Genomic DNA, 8,029 nt, shown 5'->3' with positions numbered 1-8,029 from the left:
TTAATGAGATTTTGAGATTGAGTCAAACTGAAGGAAACTGGTTGTACTGGATTTTATTTAGGAATAAGTTGCATTACATTGATTTGTGCATCTGTATTTAATGTGTCATTAAGCTTCCACTTAACAGTTATGCACTTCTTTGTTCTGGTGACTCAGTAAATCCCAGAAAATTATTTTATTTACAAATTTTTACCAATATTATCATTTGTAAAATGATAAAATGTGGAAGAGATGTTAATATTTTTAATGAAGTGCATTATTGAACACTCACAAATTTTGAATATAAATTAGGCTTTCTGGTATAGAAAAGAAAGTGGCTGCTGCATTGTTGGCAGAATAAATTCAAAACTAGAAGTTTATTGTGACTTTTTAGGCAAACTAAAGATCTGAACACAAGAGGGCTCTCTTGTTTCATCTAAGATCAGGAGACTTTCAGTACTTTAATATTTTGCAAGAAGGTTTTAATAAAGGTTTTCTTTTTTAGCCATTTGTTTCATACTGACCCAGAAAAGCTGAACTTTAATGTTCGTTTTCTTATCAAACTGTAGTTGAATTGAATTAGTTCCTGCAAGAGATTCTTTTCCAATTATTCACTCCTTTCCAACAGCAGCTGGCTGCAGCTCACTGCTCAGGTCTAACTGTTGTCACAGCTCTGTATTAAAGGACAATTCAGAGATTTGATGCTGGTGATTAAATCACGTTTATTAGTTTGGTTGCACATCTGTCTTGCTGTAGGTTGTAAGCTTTGTAAGTTTGTACGGTAAGAAAACTTTATATTTTACTATAATTTATACTTTAGTATATGCAAGAAGACGGGTCTCTTTCTTGATTTACCAGCAGCAGAGGGTTTAGAAATATTTGACTGAAAGTTTTGGTTTTAACATTTACATCAATAGTTTCAAGAGCCATCTTTTAATTACGTTGTTTGTACTTTTAAAGTGTATGTTCAGATTGAACAATGTGGCTAAATAGAAAGGCTCTAACTGCTAACTTGTGTTCCTTTATAAATCACTGAATGCCTTGTTGGCTGCGGGTGATGGAAGAGGAAACAAAGAGTAGATTTTCAGAAACAAGTCCTGGTGTAAATGAGAAACATCCTCTCCAAACTCCACAGTGATTGGACTAATGTCAGGTTCATTGGTTTCTGTTGTGGTAATGTCTGAATAATTCAAGCTTTCTCTCACCTCTAACCTCTGTTCATATCCCTCTTAAGCACTTCCAGCCCCAAAAAACAGCCAATGCAGGAACCTCAGATGGACTGATCCAAATGTAGAAGTGTTGTTGAAATTGTTAAAATTGTGAGTTTTGATTATTTTGAGGTGAGCTGAGGGAGTTCTTGCTTGTTTACAGCAGAACGTTTACATGATTATGTTTGTACAATGAACAATAATCTAATGAACAGAAATCAATGGAAAAGCTTTAACCTTCTTCCTGTGAACATCGACTTAGAGCTTAAATCAGAATGTACCTGAAAATGTTTCTGATTTTAACACCCATTCATCAAAACATTTGTCACAGCCAGTCTGAGTCTGTTATGGGCCTCACTTGTAAAATAATCAATCAGTCTGCTCAGACCACACTGGTCAGTTTCTGAATCTTTTAACTGTCTCTGGTCTTTTGTTGCCTTATTTTTGTCTTCAAACCTAAAAATATCTCTTGAATATATTCAGAGATAATGAAGCTTTGCACTTTGCACAACAGGTTTTAGATTAAATCAATGAAAATATAATTTTAGAAACAGGATCCAACTTACAGTTTTGGATAATCAAACTGGTTAAATAAATTAGTTTTGATATTCCAGATTTATTTTATATTTCCCGTTTTGTGTGTTTGTTTCATAATGTTATGGTTTACCTCAAAGAGCAATAAATGAATATTTAAACCACATGTCAGAATGAATTAAACACTCATTTTAATAAGTAAAACATCAGCACAAATACAAAATCTTCCCAGTTGGAAGCCGTGCAGAGACTTTCAGAAAGACACAGATAGTTTTTAGATGCAGGTCAGAATAAACTTTCATTTGGCATCAATAAGAAGAAATTAAGCATTTATATATGTAATAATACATGTAGAAATATGTAATATAATAAACGATGGTGTCTAACAAGGAAATATGATTTTCAGTGCCAGCAAATGAACTCTGGATGCTGTTTTGCATCACAACAGATATTAAAACCTAAACAGTCTCAGTATTTGTTTCAGTCCTGTTTTCATGATCTGTGCTGATCGTCTCCTGAATGTTATATATTTCACAAGAACAGATTGAAGCCAGAAACTTATCCAGGATGGTTTTTCCGAGTGAACAAATACAAAGTTGTGTCTGCAAGAGGACTAAGAAAACCACAAAGAAAATCCACCATTAAGCTCCTTCTATAGCATTCGCCAGTCAAAACTCCATACGCATCTAAGAGCACACTCATCTTGGGCAGATAAAGCAGACTATAAATAATCAGCACAGCAACCTGAATGGCTACTATTCGTCGTTTTTCATCTGCTGATACACTGAGCGCTCCAGAAAGAGCTTTGATAGTCCCAACCAGGAAGAAGACTAAGAAGGGAAAAGGCAGGAGGAGAACAATCATGAAGAAGGTGTCAGCCATCGTATACTCCTTTATCCCACCGCCTAATACTGGAAACAAAATTGGAAGTATCCAGACCACAATGCAGACCACCACATATCTCTTGTTCTTTCTGCTGAATCTGTACCACAGAGGCTTGGCAATGACCAGATACCTGCAATAACAGAAAGACATGTTTAGTCTCTGAAGGCTATTAAGGGCAGATTAATGTTTTTATATCAGACAAAAGGAGTAAATATGGAAACATACCTTTCAAAGGAGATACACACCATGAATCCAACACTGACTATTACACCAAGATCTATAATAATTATGTATGTGGAATCAACATCATTGAGTCTAGTAAAATCTAGTGGAATTCTGCAGCAGAGCTGAAAGATATCAGAGACGAGGAGGTTGATGACATAGACTGGAGCATCCTGACCCTTTCTCACCTGTGAGAAAAAAAAAACAGAAAAATAATAATGGAATGATAATATTGTGTTATTGATATTAAAATGTTGCTTATTCCAAACATTCCAGTCATTTCTAGGGACAGACAGACTTAAACCTGACAGACAAAACCATCATAAAACACTAAAGATAAATAAACCCTTTCATCAAACTTTTTTGACAGGTGACCTTTGACCCTGACATCCGGTGACCAGAAACCAAATGTCTGGTTGTCAGAAATTACAATACCAGATATCCAGCCAGCGGATGTCAGGGAGCCAGATATCATGCAACTGGATGAGTCAGTTTTATGAAAACATAAAATAACTGTATCATAATTCTACTCTGGATTAAGTTACATTTGGAATCAGGTCTCTGTCCAGCTGCAGCCCAGTAGGGTTGGTTTTCCCCTGACTTAGAACTCACACAGTTATACAAGCTGCAGCTTCCTCTACTATAAAACCAGAATGATGTTTCAGAATATCCGACTGGATGTCAGGGTCAAAGGTCACATTTTCTCCATCAAAAAAGTTTGATGGAAGGGTGTTCTTTTAGTTTATCACAGTTTAAAAAACGAACTCTTAGTCAAATATCACATTCACTGTTAATGAATAGGCTAAAGTTTCAATGTACTCACCTGTAAAAAAACTGCAATCATCACTATAAGAATTAAAACAAATCCAATGCCAATGGTGATCCGATTTAGCACATGTAAGAATTTGAAAATGCCGATCCAAAAAGCCAAGTCAAAACTAAGATTATCGTCTAATGATGAGCCGTTGTCGTCGCCTTTGTAGAAATTGAAATAGTCATAGACATCCTCATCATCCTCATCATCCTCATCAGTGTAATCGAAACCGGTTTGGAAATGGTAATTGAATACTGTAGTGTTTATGTTTCATCTCATCCATCCTAATATTGATGATGGGAGTAACTGTAAACAGATAATGATACATGTGTAAAATATGTCTAATTGATCTGGAATCAAGGATCCTTAAATCCAGGCCTGGAGGGCCGATGTCCTTCAGCCTTTATATATTCCTGGTTCAACACACCTCAGTCAAATATCTCAACACGTCCTCAGTATGCAGTCAAGATCTCCAGAGTGACTTGTGGCCTGAAACAGACACAATAAATTCTAAATATTCATGTATTCAATATATTCACAAGTGGACAAATTTCATCATCATCATCATCAGATTTTTCATATTGTTCTTTTTGTTTTCTAACTGAGTTCAGTCTATGAATATCCAACCTGAAAAATCCAAACATGTCCTTTCAGTATATAAATATCACTTTGTGTGAGTTCATAAATGTGTTATCCAGACAAACCACCTTAGCAGCTACTTTATAGACTCCTATTCTTCCAACCCAGAAAAGGAATTAGACCAGATGATACTTACTTACTAACTGATACTTATCTAGCAACGCTGAATAGGAGAATCTAGTTTATCTAGTAAATATACTTTAGATTAACATTATCAGATTTTCTTCTTTTCTTACTATAAAATACACTTTTTATAAAAATGTTATGTTGTTTTATTCTCCACAAAAACACAAAGAGAATAAACTTTAAGATACTGTTGTTAGTTTATAAACCACTGAACATCTTAACATTAAAGATCTGTTGTTGACATAGCAACCTTCCAGACCTCTCAGGTCCTCTGGTTCTGCTCTGCATCCTCAGAACCAGAACCAAACAAGGACAAGCAGCATTCAGCTTCTATGCACCACAAATCTGGAACAAACCTCCACAAAACAATCATAACAACTGAAACACTGAGCTCCTTTAAATCACAAAACAACTCACCTGATCAGAGTTGCTTTTGAAAAATAATAAATGATACACTGACCAACAGTTTGATGAGTAATGTTTACTGGTTTTCTAAGTTTTTGATTGTGTTTCCTATGACTGTGTATTTTTGTGTTTATGATGTAAAGCTCTTTGAACTGCCTTGCTGCTGACATGTGCTTTCCAAAGCTGATCCATTGATTATATTGACAGAACTGACTGAGTTTATCAGGAGAAATTCACACTTGAAAGTTCCTAAAATGAAACTTGACATCTGCTTTGGTTCAGGATTTGTGTTTTCAGCAGCAGAAAAAGATCAGTTAGTTCAGATAAAACCATGAGTGGATATCAAAAAGCTGATGACCTTAAACCCCCTAATAAAGGTTTAGGGGAAAAATGCAAACAAAGTGCAAACATTGTTCCACATATTAGTTTAGATTTTTGCTGTATGCTGAAAAGAAGCTTTTCCAGTCACTTTGATGACTCAAAGCGCTTTACACTAGAGTCACATTCAGCCATTCACACTCACATTTACACACCTATTCCCAGACCGGTAGGCAGCACCCTATGGAGCTTCACAGAACATAAACCTGGCCACATCATGTCGTCATAGAAACAGCTACCAAACAAACTGACAGCATAAATTTAATGTAACATTATTTGTATTTAAACAATGTTCAAAATAAATGACATATGAACAGTTTTAGTGAGATTATGTTAAGAAATTAAAAAATATTTTAAATGCGCAGAAAAGGGAATAAAAATGTGAAATCAGAGGATATTTAGTTACATTTAACTTCAGTTTGAAATTGTTAAAATTTCTAGTCACTCACTAGTGACCAGTGAGTGGAGGCTCACTGGTCACTAGTGGACCAGTGAGCTTCCCTACTGGTCCACTAGTCACTCTGTGTACTGTGACGAAGCTCCACGTTAGTCTTTGAACACAACTACCATTACTATTCAGAAGAGAACCAGATTTGATGGCTTACCACAGTTGAGCGCTGAACAGACTGTTTGGAATTTTCAGTTTTCCTTTGAATTTATAAGCAACCAGTAGGGGGCGCCAAAAACCACTCATCACAGGACAATCATGAAACATATTTTAGCAAGAATTTCATTTATATCTAATACTGTTGCATTAGTATTTATACACAACACATTACAATTACTTTCTAATGTCACCATGTCAGTTTTTAATTTTCATTTTCGGACCGGTGAAGCAATTGAGATCCGACTGTGGAACTAACTTCCTCGGAGCGTGCAAGAAACTTGGCAAAAACTCCAACACACTGCTTTTGCAATCTTTTTTGGCATCGTTGGAGGAGTCAATACTTGCCAACCTTTCAACCGTGGCGAAAGTGGCAATCAGGGAAAACCTAATCTTCAAGTTGTGCTTTTGAAGGACTGTCAAGCCTAGAGGAACCAGTGGCCCATGGACATTGTGGTTAATACCTTCCTAGCCAACTTGGACAAGTTAGGAAGCTTGGAATTAAAGTCCATTCTGAAGGTACATGTAAGACCTTCTTGAGGCCAGTTACTTGAGTTGTTCTCCTTCTGAGAAACACCTGTGGCAAGATAGTAGTTAGATATTGTTCTATTCGTGTTTGATATAAATCAGATGTTGTGCTTCTTCTTAGATGCTTTTATTAAAATCGCTCTGGCTCGTTCGCTCATACAGGTTGCACAAAGGTGTCTCACTAATGACTGACTACTACTGTTGTCCTATTCTTGACATTTATGCGATCACCTATGTTCGTGATTGCCATCTAGTGGACATAAACAATTCATTCAATCATCATATCCTCCTTTCTTTAAAGTTAGAATGTTACAATATGAATCCTGTCTAAAATTAACAACAACCCTTGTATGAGACAGATAGAGCATAATATCACATAGCTATAATAAAAATCACTTAATCTCTTACTTAGTACTCATTAAAACATGAATTACAAAATACATACATTTCAACTTTTTTTCTGTTTTTCTCTTTTTCCCCCTTTTTTTTTACAACATCAGTCTATCAGGTTTCTTTACCACTCTGGTAGATCTTCTTAACACAGGTGGTGGATTGTCCTTAATACTGTCCATGTCACAATGCGTTTCGGTTGTAGGAATAATCTGAGAGTCCTTACAATCTTCACTCGACTCATCAACACGTTCAAATTGAGTTTTCAACAAACTGCGACGATTTCGTCTCAGAATATGTCCATCTTCAGTTTTCACTTCAAATGAACGTGGAGCTACTTCCTATAGAATAGTTGATTTCATTTTCCATCCCTCATCATCCTGAATCCTTATTGGGTCCTGGTATGACAGTGGGGGTAGAAGCTTTGCTGATCTGTCATAATATGACTTTTGTTTTGCTTTCTGCTTTCGTAACTTGTACTCCAACTTTGACGATTTCTTTGCTCTTTGTTCTTTACTGTCATAACTTGGCAAAGTTGTACAAATCTTTCGATTCATCAAAAGTTCAGCAGGTGAATATCCGCATTGCAATGGTGATGATCTATAGCTTAATAAAGCTAAATACGGGTCAGAGTTACTATCTGCAGCCTTCTTCAGAAGTTGCTTAAGAATATGAACTCCTTTCTCCGCTTTTTCATTTGATTGTGCATAATGTGGACTTGATGTTACATGCCTAAAATCATATTGTTCCGTAAATCTTTGCCATTCTCTGCTATTAAAACATGGTCCATTATCACTCCACATTAACATGTGGAATGCCATGCCTTGCACAGAGTGATTTAGCATGTGTTATGACACAATTTGATGACATATTAGCCAACAGAGCCATCTCAGGATAGTTTGAATAGTAATCAATGATCACTAAATAGTCTTTTCCTTTAAGATGAAATAAATCCATTCCAAATTTTAGCCATGGTGATGTTGGAATGTCAGATATTATCATTGGTTCTTTGAATAAATGATGGTTTAATAAATAAAGTACAGCCAAATAATCCACAGTACAGCACAGCTGAGCGGAAAGGCAAAGGCTCAACACTGGTAGCAAAACTGGCACACGAATGGACGGCTGATGGCAGACTGGTACACACATACGACTAGGACCCGACAAGGAACAAAGAACACAGGAGGGGTTAAATACACAGAGAGTAATCACAGAAAGGAGACACATCTGGGAATAATGAAGAGGAGACAGGCCAAAACGGAGACTCAGAGACACAGAAACTCAAAGTAAACACAGAGAAAAATACAGATCACGACG

At 36.1% G+C, this 8,029-nt stretch overlaps 1 pseudogene; it reads right to left on the bottom strand.

Annotated features, from left to right (window-relative positions):
* Positions 1 to 2,107: 2,107 nt before the first annotated feature.
* LOC129354237 (G-protein coupled receptor 4-like) lies at positions 2,108 to 3,909 on the bottom strand (annotated as a pseudogene).
* Positions 3,910 to 8,029: the final 4,120 nt, after the last annotated feature.

The sequence above is a fragment of the Poeciliopsis prolifica genome, unplaced genomic scaffold (genome assembly GCF_027474105.1).
Source record: "Poeciliopsis prolifica strain line A6 unplaced genomic scaffold, Auburn_PproV2 SCAFFOLD106, whole genome shotgun sequence".
Classification (NCBI taxonomy): Eukaryota; Metazoa; Chordata; class Actinopteri; order Cyprinodontiformes; family Poeciliidae; genus Poeciliopsis; species Poeciliopsis prolifica.
Note: the sequence above shows the minus strand (reverse complement) of the source record. Positions and strands in the feature narration are given on the sequence as shown.